This window comes from Lissotriton vulgaris, chromosome 2_1 (assembly GCF_964263255.1).
Source record: "Lissotriton vulgaris chromosome 2_1, aLisVul1.2, whole genome shotgun sequence".
Classification (NCBI taxonomy): Eukaryota; Metazoa; Chordata; class Amphibia; order Caudata; family Salamandridae; genus Lissotriton; species Lissotriton vulgaris.
The window spans coordinates 2,068,530,757-2,068,551,296 of NC_141687.1; the positions used below are offsets into that span (position 1 = coordinate 2,068,530,757).

At 47.2% G+C, this 20,540-nt stretch overlaps 1 pseudogene; it reads left to right on the forward strand.

Moving 5' to 3' along the window:
* Positions 1-20,233, forward strand: part of LOC147733735 (small ribosomal subunit protein eS10-like) — a 33,201-nt pseudogene extending 12,968 nt beyond the window's left edge.
* Positions 20,234-20,540: the final 307 nt, after the last annotated feature.

Consider the following 20,540-nt stretch of genomic DNA (forward strand, 5'->3'; position numbering starts at 1 on the left):
GCAGGCATGATGGAGGCCCTCTTGCTGGTTGAGGCTGAGCTCAAATCACCACAGCAGGCTAGAGGCACCTGGGGGAGTAATGCTACGCTCGAAAAGAGAGACAATGGTGGCTATGGTGAAGGAGAATGCTTCTTTTCACCCTTTGAGGACACAGATACAACTCGAACTAGCGATCTTAGTTCAGAGGAGGGGTCAATGTCAGGCTCTAGTACTTCAGACAAACAAAGTACGCAGAAGAAAAGGTGGCCCCGATTAAAGAGACATGGCTCTGGCTCGGGCTCGGCGCCCCCTAAAGACCCTGGGTGTAAGCTGGCATGGGATTATTCTGCTACCTCTCAGCTGCATCAGGAAGACCATAATTCCTTGGATGTTTCTGGGAAAGCGCCCCCGAGCATACCCCCTCTAGGCCCCCTTCGACCTACTACTCAACACACTCAAACAGATGAAAGGGGAGGCAAAAACAGAAAGTCGCAGGGCAAGGCAAGCCACAAAAAAAATTCACAACACCTTGAAAAAAGTTAATAAACTATACGATGAAATGGCTGTTAGAGTCACCAAGGTAGACGAGAGAACAGGGAAACTGGAGGAGGATATGGGTGCCTGGCAGGACTTTAAAGAAACACAGGAAAAGATAACGGAGGACCTGCAGTGGAAACTCGAAGACTTTGAAAATCGCCAGAGGCGCAATAACATTTGTCTTTTGGGTGTGGAAGAAGGGTCAGAGGGACAGGACATTATGAACTTTGTGGTGAAATTACTAAGGGGTGCTTTCCCTGACTCTGAGTGGCAGTGGGAGAAGGAGGTCCAATGCGCCCATAGATTCCCCTTTACGCTAAAGAAAGAGAGAGGAGCAGGGGGTGGCGGGCCTGCGGGTCTGCCTAGGGCAATACTCATAAATGTAGGGAATTACTTCCTTAGACAAGAGATAATGGACAAGGCAAGACCGAATAGCAAATGGACATTTGAGGGCATTACCTTTTTTGCCAGGGCCGACTTCTGCCATGTTACGGTGGAAAGAAGGTGGAGGCTTAGGCAACTAATAAAGCCTCAGGTTCAGAGGCATACCTCCTATTTCAAGCCAGTCTGAAGGTAGTTACTAGGAGGAAGGTGAGGATGTTTCTATCTGAGATTAAAGCGCAGCAATTCTTGGAGGAGCTCAAATCTCAGAAGGGGGGTTAAGTAGCTTAGTATGAATTAAATACTAGGAAATCTGAAGAATGATAAAGTACAACAGTTCTGGGTAAGGGCTTTTTTATAGAGGGGTGGGCTTATGGACTTAGTGGTAGAATAGGGGCACAAGGAGTGGGGAGAGCATAGGGGAGCACAAGGTAGTAGGATGTGGGAGGGAGGGCGGTGCGACTTCCACAATCCAAAGCAGCCACATATAGGTCATTTCTGACCTATTTGCCAGTAGAGGGGAGGGAGGGGGGGTGGGGCAGATCAGGGAGGGGGCGCCAGGGGGGTAGGGGGAAGGGTGTAAGGGGGGGAAATTCAAGCATGAAATGATATATGTTGCGAGGAGCAGCACAGAACAGGAGACAGCAGTTTAAAGACAAAACAACGAAAGCACTATGGCACAGTTTATTTAGTCTCTGGAATTGTAACTATCTGTCAGTACAAGTATCAAGAAATGTTTTATGAATGGTTTTCTATGATGGGCAAGATCTTTGATGTATTTTAATGGCCTGTAGGATAGCTACAATCAATGTCTGCGGACTTAACAATGCGAACAAAAGACTTAGGGTCACATCATTACTAAGAACACTACGGCTGGATTTGGTTTGCCTGCAGGAAACACATTGAGGCATCAAGAGGAAACCTGCTGGACTATCTGGGGTTTACTGTACTGGCAAACTCCAAACAGTCACTAAGAACTAGGGGGGTGGCAGTATTAGGGAGAAGAAATGATGTGGTGGTGATAAGAAAGAAAGAGGATTTATGGGGCAGATAGGTGCTATTGGAGATAGGATTTAAAGGAGATAAATTAACACTTGCCACAATATATGGGTCAACGGAGGATGACCCGGAGGCCTTTCAATATTTAGATACAGAGCTGGCACAGTGGCAAGAGCCTATAGTATGCTGTGGCGACTTCAATATTCATGACCCTAGTAGTATCTTTCTTCACCCACAGGGTCAATATATAGGGAGGAAGAAGAGGGTACATTGAGCACTTTCGGATATGGTGGTGCATAACTCTCTGGATGACCCATGGGTGAAGACCCACCCCTATATAGATGGAAGTACTTTCTACTCATTTCCCCATAAAGTTATGGTTAGGTTGGACTATGTTTTGATCACCAATACCCTGATGACTGATGTACAAACAGAAAGGAAACCCCGAATCATCTCTGATCATAGCCCATTAATTTGGACAATTAGACTAGGGCAGGCACAAAGAAGGGCCACCCAATGGACATTCAAAAGAGCACTATTGAAGGAAGAGACATATAAAAGACACATAAGCGGATGGATTAAGAGTTACTGGGAGATCAATAGAGAAACCGCTCCCCCGGGGGATGGTATGGGACGCCTTTAAAGCGGGAGTCAGGGGTGAGACACTGAGCTTTGTACTCTCCAGCCAGAAAAGGGAAAAATATAGAATAGAGGAACTTTCTAGAAACCTTCTTAAGGAAGAGAATGAATTAGCGTTAGCTATACAGCAGCACCTACCCCTAGATCAGCATTTGCTGAAAATTACAGCCCTCAGGGCAGAAGCTATGGAAAATATTGCCAAGAAGGCAGCTTAGAATTACCTGATTAAAAAAGAGGCCACATACAAGCTAAGCGAAAGGGTGGGCCACATACTAGCCATAAGAACCAGGCAGAGGCTAGCGGCGGCAGACATCAAGGAAATAGAGGATGGGCAGGGTAGTACAGTCTCCAAAGCGGATTCAGTGAGGGAGGTTTTTAGGCAGTTTTATACAGAGCTATATGCCAGTGGTAACACAGGAGGATTAGCAGAGATAGACACCTACCTAAGGGATATTCCCCCGCCATTCCTCACAGAGGAACAAAAGGAGGGGCTAGACTCTCCCTTCCGCCTTGAGGAATTTATGCTAGCCTTGGTTAGCCTCCCTTCGGGCAAAGCAGCGGGCCCGGATCAGCTGCTGGTGGAGTTTTATAAGGTCTTCCACGGAGACATTGCTGAAGACATGTTAAATGTTATGCTGCAGGCACAAAAGGGGGAGTCAATACCTGAAACATGGGGAGAAGCGGACATTATTGTGATTTAAAAAAAGGGAAACCAGTAACTATACCTGGTTCCTCCAGACCGATCACATTAATGAATGTCGACGCCAAAACGTATTCCGAAATGTTAGCTATGAGGATTACTGGGATTATAGAGGGGGTGGTAAGTCCAATACAACATGGGTTTATTCCTGGCAAGGGCACTACATAACATGTGAGGCAGCTGATTACAATTTTCAATGCGGCAGGTACCCTGGGAGACCCTATGGCAGCGCTTTTTCTAGACGCTGAGAAGGCGTTCGATAGGGTCTCTTGGGATTACCTGTGGCAAGCACTGAAATGGAGTGGCATAGGAGAGGGCTATATAAAAGCTATTCAGACCCTTTACAAAGAGCCAACGGCAAGGATTAGGGTCAATAGGGGACACTCGGCAGCAGTTAAGATATGTAGAGGGACTAGGCAAGGCTGTCCATCATCCCCCTTGCTATTTGCGATATATTTGGACCCTTTTCTACGGAGATTGGAAGGCAATCCTGGGATTCTCCCAATGAGAGAAAACAGATGTGAAGTTAAGTCGTTGGCTTACGTGGACGACGTGGCCATTTTGACACCTAACCCATCTGAAGCTATCAGTGAAATAGAATATGAGGCTCAGCTATTCGGGCAGGTATCGGGATATAGTTTAAATAGAACTAAGACTCAGGTAGTAGGCAATAGGTTTGTAGACTGCAACAATCAAATGGTGGTAAGTTCGGCAATATACCTGGGAGCAGATTTAGATACAGTGTACAGAGTAATATCTCCCCCCTAATGGATGGGGTTAAGCTAGACCTAGGGATAATGAACAATCTGCATTTATCTTTAGTGGGCTGTACCAATGTCATCAAGATGTTAATACTGCCAAAGTTTTTATATTTTTTAGGTCGATTCCGTTATTTTTTGAAAATAGATGGTTCAATGCACTCGAGATAATCCTAAACAGATTCATATGGGCACAGGGAAAGACTCGGAGAGCCTATAGGTTCATATCCCTGCCAAGAGAAAGGGGGCGGGGGGTGCACCAGATTTTAGATTATACTACTGGGCAGCTGCCATACAATACATGCAGGGGTTGGTGGGTGGCGATGGCATTGACCAAAGAATCACGAGCTATTCCACCAAAATCTACACTGCGGTGCTAGGGGCGGAGGCGGAAAACTGCTTTTTAAATTGTATCGACTTTGGATACTACAAAAGGACAAAGTTTAAGACAGTGGGTGCCGCCATCAAAGTCTGGAATGCTTTTCTAAAAATATCTGGCCTCGGGAGATTCAATTGGTATACCAGACTGTATAAAAACAGGTCCTTTCCAGTAGCAGTCTTTGCAGATATGGTAATGGCAGGATGGGCAGAGAAGGGGATTCATCAGGTTGGCGACGTGATGGATACGGAGGGACTCGTGCAGTTCTCAGACTTGGTAAATAAATTCGGAATAGATAGGAGGGACTTTCTTAAATATTTGCAAGTGAGAAGCTTCTTAAACACTAAACGGGGAGGACCGGCGGGCTTTGTCAAAATAGATATACTGGAGAAAATTAGGCTAGGGGGGATTGTACTATCCGTAGTTTCTATGCAAGTCTCTTAGAAGGAAAAGCTGATGATAGAGAGAAATACAGTAAGAAATGGGCAGAGAAACTGAATGGAGAAGAAGGCTGGTTTGAGGAGTCCTTGGATTTAGGGCATACAGGGCCAGATGTAGGTAGCCCTTTACCGATCGGAATCGGCCGAAAATACCGATTTTCGGCCATTTCCGATCGGTAAAGGGCTATGGAGATGTAGGGGCACATATTCGGTAATTTTACCGAATCGTTATTATTACCGAATCGGTAATAAGTACCGATTCGGTAATAATTACTGAATCGGTAATATTTACCGATTCAGTAATATTTACCGATTTGGTAAAATTACCGAAAATGCTATGTGGGTAGCCAATTTTCCATTGGCACATGGCTTACAGAATCGGTATTTTACCATGGAATACAAATCCATGGTAAAATACCAATTCCTGTGTACATGCACATCTGTGCATGTACACATGTGCCATGTGACAGACAGACGTTCCCTAAGGGCATGTCTGTGTGCCACATTGCACACATGCCCGTTTTGGGGGTGCTAGAGGGTGTCAAAGTGACACCCCCTGCACCCTTGACAAATTCGGTGTTTACCGATTCGGTAAATACCAAATCGGTATTTGAATTGAATCCTATGGGCTTCAAGGCCCATAGGATTCTATAGCAAATACTGATTTGGTATTTACCAAATCGGTAAATACCGAATTTTTAAGGATTCTGTAACATATCCAGATGTTGGGACCTACATCCCATTTACCGATTTTGAAATACCGAATCGGTAACATTCGGTATTTCAAAATCGGTAAATGGGATTTACCTACATCTGGCCCACAATTCTTTGTTCTGCCCCCTTACAATCACAACATTATAAAACCCTATATTCATTGTATTTTACACCGGCAAGAATAGCAAAATGGGGTGGTACTACGGGTACATTATGCCCACGATGTAATTCAGCAGAGGCAGATATGATACATACCTTTGCTACCTGCCCTCAATTGCACACTCTAATTAGGGATATAGAGAAGTTTCTAGATCAATCCCTAGATATTCAAGTAACGCTTAACCCTACGAGAATATTATTAGGGATAGGACCAGAGGCAAATGAGCCCCAGAAAGAATTTATGTTTATCGCTATGGCAGAGTATGGCAGTGTATGGATCCATACACATAAGTGTATGGATTAAGTACAGCCAGGGCTTGGCTGGATAAAAACCCCCCAGCAATGCAAGTATGGTTGGCTAATCTTCTGGCGACATACAACTTGGAAAAGCCCATTAATGCACGAAAAGGTAGGAAAGGGAGGCAGCTAGGCCTAAGAATATGGGAGCCCATTTGCAGATGGAAGCAGCGACTGGAGATTAACTACTTTTCCGGATATGTCGGTCCCACGTTTTAGGGGTATCTCCTTCATTATATTGGTTATTTTTTTCTCTTATAAGCTTATGTTTGTCTTTAACCAGGAGGCGGCGCCATAACAAAACAAAGTTGACGTAATGAAATGTAATTGCAAACAAAAGATACTGTTTATTAACTACGGAGAAAGTAGGACAGTAAATGTGTTATGATGTGTAATCTGTGCAACTTGGAAAAATAAAAAAATATATTTAAAAAAAAAAGATAGATCTGTGGAAGATTTTTCTAGAAATACATTCTCAAGACTTTTATCTGAATATGTTAAGGTGATGAATACAAAAGACTGTTATGTTTGTGTAAAATTACCAACTTCTGTGTCAGAGGGTGTTACTTATAATATGCTCCCTCTTACTTACGGTGTGACATGTAGTGTAATAGCTAGTTTTTTTTATAGAACTGGAGTGAACGTCTGGAATACTATTATTCAGACTTTGATGACATTTTTGCAAATTTAAAAATTGTAGAAAGCTTGAATAAAGTAAAATTTGCTAAACAGATGAGGGAATTTTTATTAGTAACTAATGAACTCACCTATGAATATGCTTTTAAAAATAATCTAACATGTAAATTGAGAACAGAAGAGAAAACATTTTTAAATATGGTGGAAGAGAGGAAAGCAATTTATAAACGAAACAAGATGATGAAACAGACTAAGTCTAAATTCTGGCAATTAGAAGATGAAAAACTTATTGGTGGAAATTTAATGTCGCAATTCACATAGATAAACCTGTTAGTGGAAAATTTTGTATAAGAAGAGATAATACTCAGTTTGACAACTACTTCATTGGTGCAAGTCAATGTGAAGATACATATTGTATTGTAGGGGGTTGGGGATTTAAAGGAGGCAAAGATCCCATTTTTCCTGGAATTTATTTTATTTGTGGGGATAAAGCTTATTATAATCTTCCCAACCACTGGTACAGGACATGTTATGTGGGTTTAGCTTTTCCAAAAAATGTTCATGTAGAAAGAAATGCAAAGGGTTCATTTGAAATTGGTAATCACCTGAATAGATTTAGAAGAGAAAGCTCTTCAGAAATTTTAGTAGAGATATTTGGTGCGTTAATACCTATGGTGGGAATAACCCTGAATGCAAACAAAATTAGAAAATTGTCCACAATTGTTGACAGATTGTCAACAGAAACTGCAGGTGAATTCCAATTAGATGATACAGAACTTGTTGCCATGAGATCCATGGTAATGAAGAACCGTCTTGCATTAGACATTCTGCTAGCTAAAGAGTGTGGAGTCCGTGGGATATTGCATGTCCAACACTGCTGCACATATATTCCTGATAAGAGTCAGAATATAGAGATGTATATAAGAAACATTACTGAGCTTCATAGTGAAATAGTGCCTATAGAAGATGAAAGTTTTTCAGAACGCTTAGCTAAAAGATTTGCAACAATCAAACGCTGGTTTCAAGAGATTGGTAGTTCAATTATAGGTAAAATAGTTTTTCCTTTAATAGTCATAGCTATGATAACACTTTTGCTTAAAATTAGTTGCATGATACACAAGAGAAGAAAACACTTAATAGAAAAGAAAAGAATTTACAAACTCAGAAAGGAGAAAGAAAAAGAGATAGAATTAGAAGAGTTCCGTAGATCTCAATATGAAAAATGCAGAAAAACAGATGAGACTAAGGTTTAGAAATACTAATATTAAGAAAGTCCAAAACATGTTCGAAGGATAAAAATTTATACATTTTGGAGGGAGTTGATGGAGCAGGGTGAAGAGCAAAATTTTGTTCTAACCTGTGAAGTTAATTTCCATAATATATAACGTGACTAATAGCATGTGTTGAAAAATATTAATCAACTTAGTTTAAAATTGCAAACATTACACGTGGGATTAACTAATGTGCTTTATGTTGCATACGCAAAGAAGAAAATAATAAACTAACTTTGTTTATTGTCTTTGTCAGTATTAAATGCGGCTGATTAACTAATGGCATGTGCTTATTATGTGTGCTTATGTTATGTCTTTTGGGACAAAAGCCTTTGGAGTTCGTGCAGATCCTGAAGACAAAAAGTAAATATATTTCTGCTTACATGTGCTATGGCTAGGTAACATAATTAATCTGGTTAATTATTAGAAGGGGGGCGGGTAACAGAATGGGTCTCAATTCTTTAATCAATTGATGTCTTGTGTTTGTTTAATAATAGTTTCCAAAGTGAGGCCTAAAAAGTGGCTCGGAATAATATGGCTGACAGAAATACAGACGTGAAAGAAACCTTGTCAAGAGTGGTGCCTTGTATTTACGCATGAAGATTTTTGCTGCATAAAACATTATTAATAAAAGGAAGGAAAAATACTTCTGCTACAATAAAATGTGCTCTTGGAGAAAAGGCCCAAGGACAGGATCTGTGATTGTCTGCCAAGGTTAGGAAGTAGAAGGTTCAGTGCTCGAAGAAGCAAGATACATATTTGAGGAAGTCAAATGACACGGAAGAAAAGACAATGGGCTTATGTGAAGCCCGGACTTGGTAATATTCAAAGATGACCTAACGGTGGACTGACATGGCTCAGCCAATAGAAAACCTGAATTTTGTAGAAATGTAGAGAGTTTTAGATAGGGAAAAGGTATAAAACCTGACATCATGAGCAGGGCAAAAACTCTTGCTTCCCGATTCCTGAATCGATCAATCAATCATAACACTTGTATAGCACGCTACTCACCAGGGAGGGTCTCAAGGCGCTTGGGGGAGGGGGTCCGCTACTGCTCGAACAGCCAGGTCTTGAGTTGTCTCCTGAAGGCGAGATGGTCCTGGGTCAGTCGAAGGTGGATGGGGAGGGAATTCCATGTCTTGGCCGCCAGGTAGGAGAAGGATCTGCCTCCGGTGGTGGCTCTTCGTATGCGTGGTACGGCAGCGAGGGCGAGGCTGGTAGATCGTAGCTGGCGGGTGGGCGTGTAGAAGGTCAGTCGGTCGTTGAGGTACTTGGAGCCCAGGTCGTGGAGAGACTTGTGTGCGTGGGTGAGGAGCCTGAACGTGATCCTCTTGTTGATGGGGAGCCAGTGCAGGTCCCTCAGGTGGCCGGAGATGTGGCTGCGTCGGGGGATGTTCAGGATGAGTCGGGCGGAGGCGTTCTGGATGCGTTGGAGTCTCCTCTGTAGCTTGGCTGTGGTTCCGGCGTAGAGGGAGTTTCCGTAGTCCAGTCGGTTGGTGATGAGTACCTGGGTGACCGTCTTCCTGGTTTTGGTCGGGATCCATCGGAAGATCTTGCGGAGCATGCGTAGGGTGTTGAAGCACGATGAGGAGACGGCGTTGACTTGTCTGGTCATTGAGAGGGAAGAGTCCAGGATGAAGCCCAGGTTGCGTGCGTGGTCTGTTGGATTGGGAGCGGTGCCCAGGGCGGGAGGCCACCAGGAGTCGTCCCAGGCGGAGGGCAATGGTCCCAGTATGAGGACTTCCGTCTTGTCCGAGTTCAGTTTCAGGCGGCTGTTCTTCATCCACTCTGCGACGTCTTTCATCCCTTCGTGTAGGCTGGTTCTGGCGGTGTCGGGGTCCCTGGTGAGGGAGAGGATCAGCTGGGTGTAGTCGGCGTAGGAGATGATGTTGAGGTTGTGTTGGCGTGCGATGGCTGCAAGTGGTATCATGTAGACGTTGAAGAGGGTGGGGCTGAGTGATGATCCTTGTGGTACGCCACAGATTACTTCAGTGGCCTCGGATCGAAATGGGGGGAGGCGAACTCTCTGTGTTCTTCCGGCGAGGATTGAGATGATCCACTCCAGTGCCTTCTCTTGGATGCGGATGTTGCTGAGGCGTTGAACTAGGGTGCGGTGGCAGACCGTGTCGAACGCTGCGGAGAGATCCAGGAGGAAGAGTGCCGCTGTTTCCCCGTTGTCTAGGAGGGCTCGGATGTCGTCGGTGGCTGCGATCAGTGCGGTCTCGGTGCTGTGGTTGGCTCTGAAACCGGATTGCGAGGGGTCGAGGGATCTGTTCGTCTCGAGGAAGGCGGTCAGCTGTCTGTTGACGATCTTCTCGATGACTTTCGCAGGAAAAGGGAGGAGCGAGATGGGGCGGAAGTTCTTGAGGTCGGTTGGGTCCGCTGTTGGTTTCTTCAGTAGGGCGCTGAGCTCGGCATGCTTCCAGCTCTCCGGGAAGGTGGCGGTGTTGAAGGAGGTTTTGATGATGTTCCGGAGTTGGGGTGCGATGGTGGAGTCGGCCTTGTTGAAGACGTGGTGGGGGCAGGGGTCGGTCGGATACTGTGTCACTGCCCCCCCTTCCTTCACCTGATTGATCCTTTGTTGGGCTGATCGCTTCTCTTTTCCCCACGCAGCAGAGCTAATCGCTGCAGCGGGAACGCCCAGATTCGCCGCCAGCAGCGAGTGAGCCGGTCCTGTGGCCACACCCACTCGCTCGAGGCCACGCCCCCTTCACCTTCTTAAACATGTGTATTTCACGTACGCGCAGAGGACGGGCGCAGCGGGCGCGCCGTCAGCGCGCCGAAGGCGCGCCTAAGGCAAGCCCGTCTGGGCCTGTCCGTGCCCGGACGGACCCAGGCCCATGGACTCTGCCAGATCCACCCCCCATTCGTCTGATGTACCCAGCAGACACGCTCCTGGATCTCCGACCTGAAAAAAACCAAGGATGTCGTTACACTCACGACGCAGGTAAACCCTTATCAAACTGTACGCGCTGCTACCCAGCCACTCAGACCCCAGCCAATTCTAGATTACAGCTGAGTCTCCTCAACTGTCGCTCCCTCCCCAAGCACGCACTCGAAATCAATGAGATGATCCAAGACCAAGGCTTAGACGCATTGTTTCTTACAGAAACCTGGCTTTCGGACAGTACTGACGCGGACATTGTCCCCGCCCTTCCCCCAGGCTACCTCATCCAAACCCTTCATAGACCTAGAGGAAGAGGAGGCGGGTTGGCTATAATCTACAGAGAACACCTCAGCTGTAGAACCAATGACGCCAACATTGAAGACTCTGAAAGCTGCCACTTCTCCCTCCAAACCTCCCCGACGCACTCCCTTTCGGGACTACTAATTTACCGCCCTACGGGTACTCTTGGGAAATTCCTCAACGCAGTCACCGAAACGGCTTCTCAACTAGCCGCCTCCGTTTCTAACTTTCTTATCGTAGGCGATCTTAACCTCCACTTCACAGATCCCACTGACCGGTCTGCTTCCGACGTGCTAGTGGACCTTCTGTTACTTAACATTGGATTGGTGAACAACGAGCCCACCCACGACAAGGGACACCTCTTAGATCCCGTCCTCACCAATGTCGCCAATATCACCACCAATCCTCCTCTGCCACTGCCCTGGACCGATCACTTTTTAATCCCCATCTCCTGGGAGTCTCCTACTGTTACCACCCAGTCCGCAAAAATCAAAGTCACCGACAGACGTTGGCACAAACTTCTACCATCCGAATGGTCCTCCATTCTCTCTAATTCTATTCCAACGTTTTCCTCTGACGCTATTACTGCCGATAAACAGTTCAGCTTCTGGATCACATCCTCTTTGGACACACTCCTCCCCAAAACCGCCACCCTCAGACATACCAAACGAATACCTTCGGCCCCGTGGTATACTCCAGAGCTCAAGTCGCTACGGCAGGACTGTAAAAGAGCTGAACGTTCCTGGAGGAAGGAGAAATCCAATGCTAATAAGGACGCCTATCTCACCTCCCTATCAATATACAAATCTTCTATTGGCAAGACAAAAAGTCTATTCTTTCAGGAAAGAATTGAAAAAGCCGCTTGCTCTAGCAAAGACACCTATACCATCCTGAAAGAACTCCTCAAGGTCCCCGACCCAGGCCCGAGAAACCCCCCAGACCCCAAAGCAGACCAGGAAAAATGCCATCAGCTTGCCAGCTTTTTCCAAGAAAAGATTCAAAAAATCCTTGACTCCATCCCTTCTACCAATCCGAGCGAGCTTGGCGATCCCCCGACACTCCGATCTCCCCTCGCCTATCCTCATGGGGGCAAATAACCACCGAAGAAGTCGAGAATACACTAAAAACCCTCAAAAGCGGATCTCCCAGGGACCCCGCACCGCTACGGACCCTCAAGGAAGTAGCTCCCATCATCATCCCCCCCCTCACCCATCTGATTAACGCGTCATTACAACAGGGAGTCGTCCCCCCTAGTTGGAAAGCGGCAGTTGTTAAGGCGCTTCTAAAGAAACCCTCCTTGGATCCACCGGAATTGGCCAACTACAGACCAATATCCCTCCTCCCCAGGACCAGCAAGATTGCCGAGAAACTGGTGAACAAGAAACTTTCCCAGTTTCTTGAAACCAATAACCTGCTAAAAAACTTGCAGACAGGTTTTTGCCCAGGACAGGGCACTGACATCGCCCTCCTGGCGGCGGTGGAGGAGGCCAGAGCACTCTTAGACGAAGGAGGATCAGTGGCAGTGATCCTCCTCGACCTGAGCGCGGCCTTCGACACCGTCAACCACCAACTCCTGATCAAACGGCTCAAGAAGGTAGGAGTGGAAGGCACTGCTCTATCCTGGCTTTCCTCCTTTCTGGCCCAACGTTCCTTCCAGATCTGGGAGAATAACACCTGCTCCTCCGAAACACCCCTCCAATGTGGGGTGCCTCAGGGCTCCTCCCTGAGCCCCACATTGTTTAACATCTACATGTCCCCATTGGAGGAGGTCGTCACCCCGTTCGGAGTGAGCATCGTCAGTTATGCGGATGACACACAACTAGTTGTCTCCCTATCCCACCCTAGTCAACAACCTGCGGACTTATTCAACTGCTTGACGCAGATACAAGGGTGGATGAACAGCTCAGCCTTAAAGCTGAATGGTTCAAAGACGGACATTCTCCTTCTGGGTAAGAAAGGACTCACCTTCCCCCAGAACATCTGGCCACCCTGTCTGGGTCCCCCCCAAGACCCAAAACAGGAAGTAAAAAGCCTGGGTGAAGACCCAAAACAGGAAGTAAAAAGCCTGGGTGCAGCCGCGTAGCTAGGGGAGGGCGGGGGGGGCGGTCCGCCCCAGGCGGCAGTTTTTTTAAGGCGGCAGCCGCGCGGCACTGGCCCATTGCGGAGACCTTTATACATTATTTGGGGACAGTCACTGACACACACTACTGTCAGTCAGTGTAGCCAAATTATAAAGGCGGCCGCAACGGGACAGTGCCGCGCGGCCGTCGTTTGAAGTGCAAGCGCTGCCTGCTTAGTGCGAACCTGCTTGCAAAAACGAAAGGCAAAATATGCAGCACACTGCGCATGCACCACGGTGCGCGACGTACGTACCTCGGCGTTTGTGATTGTTTCAGAACCACGGGCGGGACAGTCATGAAACGGGGTCTGAGCTCAACATCTCGAGGGGCCATGCCGTGCTGTCTGTCATTTGTCAGACGCAAAGTAATCTCTACCGAAATTATGTCCACCAGGGGTATTTAAACTGAAAGCTGCTGGGCGCGAAGACAAGTTTGTTTTTACTCTCCCATTACACTTGCGGGCAGAGAGACCTTCCCACACGATTTTTACTCATTCGCGGCAGTAATCTGCCATGTGCTCTAGAGTTAGCCTTTGAAAGCTAAAAAGGGCCCTGTTTGCCGCAGCATTGCTTCAGAACGGGCCCGTGCTCTGGGAGGTGCTGTTCTGGCAGTCAGCCTTCGGGCTTGTCCTCGTGCACGGCCAGGTCCCCTCGGGCATGCATGACGGTGGAATGATCGCTGGTCCATGCAGACAGTGCTGCCCGCAGCTAGTGCCGGAGCCTTCCAACGTGTGCAGTTCTCTGCAGAGCCAGGGCAGGAGCGCGCCGGTGCACGTGGACGAGCGGCCTGTACAACCTGCGGAAGGTGTACCACTACCACTGGGCGAGTGGCCGGGCAAGTTCTTCACCAGACCTGCCAATGTACAGGTAAGAGGCGTGCAAATTGCAGAGAACCGACATCTTCGAGCCTGAGGTACGGCACGCGTTACTTAATTCTGTATTTGTACAGTGCTTTCAGGGTTCCCAGGTCCATGAGAGGAGCTCAGCGTCCTTGCTTTCTAGGTCTCTGATCACACCCTTATTAAATCAGGACTACAAGTCCCAGAATGACGTTAATTGGATTTTGTCAGGCAGTTATTACTGGGTGGTTATGGCAGTGACTTGAGTAATCGTGGCCAAGTCTCTTGCCTTGTTTCTCTTAGCTGCCAAAAGCGAATCCCTTTAAAGCAGTGGCAGCTATTCAGCACAAAAATGATTAAGATCTCAGATATAACGCAAATCACCCTGACATGGCATGCACACCCCTCTTCATGTTGTATCCCCTGGGAGCGTGAGCATGAATGTTTTTGCCCAAGTTCATTTTCTCTATGGGCACACGTCTTTCCCCTGTGCCCTAGCTACGCTGCTGGGTTGACTACATTATGCGGCTAGAAAGTCAAATTATGCAGCATACTATTGCACCTTTTTTGATAGTATTACTTCATTGTTTTGTCACTTGTAGCCGTTATCACTGTGTGAACAATGGTTTCAACCCAATACTCAAATACAGCAATAAGCAGCTTTCCACTGCGCAGCAACACATTGCTGCATTTTTAGTAACCTTTCATCCATTTTAGAAGAAGAAAAATTGTTTTTGTTGTTGAAACCTGCAGATTGTGCAGTAGCTGATGGGTTATGTGACAAATGTTCCTAACCCTGCAAAAAATGCTGCAGCCGTAGAAGTGCTTAATTGCAGTGGCACTGCTGTTAAATTGCCCACCAGGGCAGGGGTTGTGCCAAATGAAGTCACCTGTGCAGATCTGTTGATTAAAATAATTTTCCCAGTTTTGTTAATGTGTCTAATTCATATGTTTCACTTGTGTACACATTATGACCTGTTAGCTTTGGACACATTTCTACTATATCCACAATTATGCACACAATCCTCTAATGCCTTCATCATTCATCTTGTTTTCCTACCTAATAATAATCCACTCCTTGTGTTTGTCACTACTGTACACAATCCAGTTATTCATGCCACTAAAGCACACTAAATTACACACTTCTGTAAGCATTTCCCATTATTCACATAACCCCTCATATTTGTCACCACTGAACCTGTTCCTTTTGTATGTTCCATATGCATTTATCTCATGTCTAACACTAAAGTAGCCCTTGAGCAGCTGTGGGCTTCAATGTTGTACTTGTACCTGGAGTCTGCTACCTCAGTGACGGTCTGTTAATTAAGAGTAACTGTTTTATCATGTTGTTAATTCTTCGACCCAACCGAAGCAAGGTCAGTTTGAGAAAAAATTCTATAGCTGACATTTCTGTCTCTTACTGCCTTGTTGTGATTGAGAGTAACTTGAGTTAATCTGAAGACACGTTCGATTAACAAGCCAGATCATGGACTTCATTGATGGATTCTAAGATTTCCTCACCACCTCTTCCATCTGACATGCTTAATCGTTCCTCTTGGGTGAATTCAACCTCCCAGATAACTCAAGATAAGCAAAGAAAAACTTAAACTGACTCTTCAACCAAATCTATACACTTAACTTGGTACACTGTTTTTCACAACCAACACACTCCAAAGGCCACAACCTCAACCATGTCTTCTGAATGTAACCATCAATCAATATACACCACCCTTACCCATGGTCTGGACCAACCACTTTGCCATCCCAGTCTCCCTGCTCGGGATCCTACCACCAAACCAAGCTCAAAACAAAAGAGAAGATCAAACCTTCAGATCCTTCAAAGGCTTCTCTGTAGGCAACCAATACTTTAACTCAGCTCTCACCCTATCAAATCCACATCGGACTCTAGCACCCTTTTAAAAAAAATTGGGTAAGCCATGCCCCAATTGCAACACTCAAGTGCAGGCCAAAACCTTCAGCTCCTTAGTACTCTAAAAACCTTGCTTGAAAATAAAAGGGACAACCAGCTACTCCACAAACAGCAGAATAAAACCATGTTAGGCTTATAAGGAGTCTCCCACTCCTCCCCACTTAGGACAGACTAACAAAGCTGCTATTCGATGGATAGTGAAGACTAAAGTAGACCCGAGTGTACCCACTTTGCTTAGCACTTGTGTTTTAGGAAGGCATCAGTGCTTTAAATGGGCAGGTACTGAGTACTGGATCTTTTTTATTTTGAGACGGAGAGTACATGCACTTCTCAAGAGTGACGTAATACGTTTAATTGGAGAGTACCGGCACTTCTGAAGAGTGACGTAATACGTTTAATTGGAAAGTACCGGCACTTCTCAAGAGTGACGTAGTACGTTTATTTACAGAGTACCGGCACTTCTCAGAAACAAGCAGGTACTCTGGTACAGGGTGCCTGCTCTTCAATATTTCCATTTCTAGCTTTGGAAGGCATAGGTAGGTAACATGCCTCAAGCTACTGTACATTTTTCAAGGACGAGTACAGGAAGTGATTCGTTTTTGCTTGTTTCATTGTAAGTAAGTTCTTTCACACCCAATTCCAGAGCTCAGCTTAGCAGCGGGCTGCCTGTGTAGGAGAAGTTGTGAGCTTCGTCTGACTAGTAGCGACAATACTATGTGTCTCTCAGACCTCTTTCAGGTGCTCGCCGTCCTTTTTCCCCAGCACTCCACCCAGGGGGCGGCAATCTGAAGGATAGCCCCGGGCGCCACAAGCTCTAGCTACGCCCCTGCCTGGGTGTATGGATCAAAACCGACCTTTCATTCACCACGCAGGCCAAAAAAGTAGCCGGTACCTGTTTCGGGCTACTGAAATCAATGAGAAAGATCCTGCCCTACTTCCACCCACATCGCAAAGACTTCTAATCCAAGGCCTTATACTTTCCAGGCTCGACTATAGCAACGCAATCTATCTGGGCGCACCCGAAGCAACTTTAAACAAACTTCAGAAAATCCAAAATGCGGCGGCCCGGATCCTCACTAACACCCCTGCCAGAGCCTCAGCGAAACCTGCACTGAAGCTCCTTCACTGGCTCCCAGTGAGGGAACGAGTGATATTCAAAGCCTTATGCCTGGCGCATAAACCACTGCAGAATCAAGGTCCCCCTATTCTTAGGAAATTCATAAAACCTTACAAAGCCCCAAGATCCCTTCGATCGGACAAGGAGTCCCTTATCATCCTTCCCAGATTCAAGAAAGCCCGCACGGGTGGAAGACGCTTCTCGCTCCACACCGCACGCCTCTGGAATGCTCTCCCCCGAGACTTGAGAAAAGAACCTAACTACTTACGTTTCAGGAAACGGCTTAAAGCTCACCTGTTCCCTTAATTTAACTTTCTTCCGTCTGAACCTGTCGTCCCCCCCCCCCTTTTCAGCCCCCGAACCCACAGATGTAGGGATCTTCAGCGCTGGGATACCTCAGGGTGACTACGCGCTCTATAAAAATGTTTAATAATAATAATAATAATAATCCGGAGTGGATGGTGTTCATCGTGCGGGCTGTGTCTTCGGTGGTCACCGTGGTCCAGGTGCGGAGGGTGGCGGTGGGGGGGTGTTGGTTCGACGGTTGGGTGCGTGGATGGTGCGCCGAAGCTGTTGTGGATGTCGGCGATCTTGCGGTGGAAGAACGAGGCGAGAGAGTCGCAGAGATCTTGTGAAGGAGTGATGTCGTTGTTGCCGGTGCAGTGGTTGGAGAACTCCTTGATGATGCTGAAGGGTTCCTTGCTGTCGTGGGCGTTGTTGTCCAGTCGTTCCTTCAGTGATTTCTTCTTGGTGGTGTGGATGAGCTGGTTTTGCTTGCGGGTGGCTTGTTTGAGGGCGGTCATGTTGTCTGTGGTCTGGTATAGGAGCCAGGCTTTCTCGAGGGTGCGGCAGTTCTTCTTGGAGTCCTTGAGTTCGCTAGTGAACCAGGAGGCCTTCTTGCTTCTGGGTCTGCTGGGAGGGTTCTTCAGTGGTGCAAGGACGTCGGCGCAGGTGGTCAGCCACTGCGTGAAGTTGCGGGCTGCTTCGTTGGGGTCCGTTGTGCTGGCGGGTGGGCTCTGGCTAAGGGAGGTGGTGAGCTGGTCGGCGGTGATCTTGCTCCAGCTCCTGTGAGGAACCTGTTGCGGGTGGTGGTGGGTCGTGGTTCTTCTGAAGCTGAAGTGGACGCAGCTGTAGTCGGTCCAGTGGAGTCCGGTGGTGTGGCTGAAGGTGATGTGCTTGCTGGAAGAGAATACGGGATCAAGCGTGTGGCCGGCATAGTGGGTGGGGGTGTTGACCAGTTGCTTGAGTCTGAGGTTGGCGAGGTTTTCTAGCAGGGCGGCAGTGTTGCGGTCCTTGTTGTTCTCCAGGTGGAAGTTGAGGTCCCCTAGGAGGATGTAGTCGGTGGAGGGGAGGGCGTGCAGGCTGATGAAGTCCGTGATGTCTTCGCTGAATTGGGTGCGTGGTCCCGGGGTTCTGTAGACGAGGGTGCCGCTGAGGGTTGTCTTTGGGTCGGTGTGTATCTGGAAGTGGAGGTGCTCCGCGGTGGCGAAGGTGTCATTGGAATCGGTCGAGATGCGGATGGTGTTCTTGTGGACGATGGCGATGCCTCCTCAGGTCTGGTTAATGCGGTCCCTCCTGATGATCTTGTACCCGTCCGGTATGGCGATGGCGATGTCGGGGGCTGAGGAGGCGTTCATCCAAGTTTCTGTGAGGAAGGCGATGTCTGGTGATGTTGTGACGAGGAGGTTCCAGAGTTCCACAGCGTGTCTGTGGACGGAGCAGGTGTTGAGCAGGATACACTTGAGGTGGTTGCTGCTGGTGTCTGGCTTGGCGGGTGCGGTGCAGGTTCGGAGGCAGGTGAACTTGCAGGTTTTGCAGGTGTAGGGTCCGTGGATGCGTTTCGGGGTGGCCCGGCAGCAGGCGGGGTTCCGGCCAGCATTGAGTGCGTTGAGGGCGGCGGCCTCGTAGGTCTGTCGGGTCGTCTTGCATCGGCGAGGACCAGGGGTCCTGGCGCTGGGCGCGGTCCAGGCGCGGACGGGCACAGACGGGCTTGCCTTTGGCGCGCCTTCGGCGCACAATCGGCGCGCCTGCTGCGCGTCAACGCTGCACGTGGGCGTGGCCGTCATAAGAAGGTAGCCGGGAGGGCGGGTCAGATGGGTGGCGGGAGCGGGGCGGCGAATGGGCTGTCGGGGGGCGGGTCCGCAGGGAGCGGGCGGCGGGAAAAGACTGTGGCAAGCGGGCGGCTAATCGGCGTGCTTATGGACTTTTGGCGCACGTAAGGACAGCTGATAATAAATAATTATTTTCTTTCAGGTGAAGAGAGAAATAGACAGGGAAATAGATTTAGGGTATGGAAACTGTTATTTGCTAATACTTCATGTTTCTGATCTTGCTTTAATAAATGTCAGTTCAATAATTCAATTTGCCTAATAAAATGCTGCTTTCTTATTTGCTTTAAAATAAAGATTTTCTAAACGTAAATGCTCTTTCTTTATGAAGAATAAAGTCAATAAAAATTTGACTCGAAAAGACAAGCTTGTCTTGTTTATTCATGGTCTAGTTACTATCAGTTGATCCAATCGCCATATTTGGTTTGGTTTAATAAATGACAAATGTTTAAATCCACGGTAAGAGATGAGAAACTGCAGTTGTAAATAATATTGTAGATATAATGTGAATAGTTTTATAAATCAAACCATTACATTCAGTTGCTCAAAAATTGTCTCATTGGTGTTATGGGCCAGTTTAAGTGTTTCATAATTAATGGTGAGTATTGAGGTAATAGATAGCGTTGGTGAGACAGTTTTTCTATATGAGCGCTGAATCACCCCCAACCTACATGTCATGAAGGCCATCCAGTCTCTAAAATCACGTGGTTACGTGCAGAAGCAGTTTGCCTGGAGGCATTTCTAGTGGTATCTCACCAATGAGGGCATCCAGTACCCGAAAGACTTCCTGCATCTGCACCCTGAAATTGTACCAGCTCTTCTGCGCAGAAGCCTCCCAGAGACTGGCAGGCCAAGGCCCAAAGGTCTTGATAGTGAGCGCCCTGCACGTCTCAACCGTGGTGAGGCTGATGGGGACACTTATAGACGCAGTGATGCTCCTCCTGGTCTGGTGCTGACAAAAAGGCAGAAGCTGGTGCCAGAGCTGCTACAGAGTTCCAGTTCCGTGGTGGATTTGATCGTGGACGTGGCCAGCCTACTCAATAAATTCTCTTTTGGATTATCGGTAATGTCATTGGGCTACATAGGAAATATTAAAATGCAAACTTCTAGTTAACACCAGGAAATCTTCCTGGCGATGCTATAGGTATTACAGGTTGAACTTGTGAACATGAATACCTGTAAGAGTTTGGGTCTCTTACAGTGAGTGGTAGGGCAATGGAATCTGACTTTCATTCTATTTGGTTGTAATAGAGCACCTAGGGCCCGATGTACAAAGCCATTTTGTCGTTGTGATGCCAACAATTCTTAAAGCTGCATGTTTCTGATCGCTAAATGGCTGTTTGTTATGTAC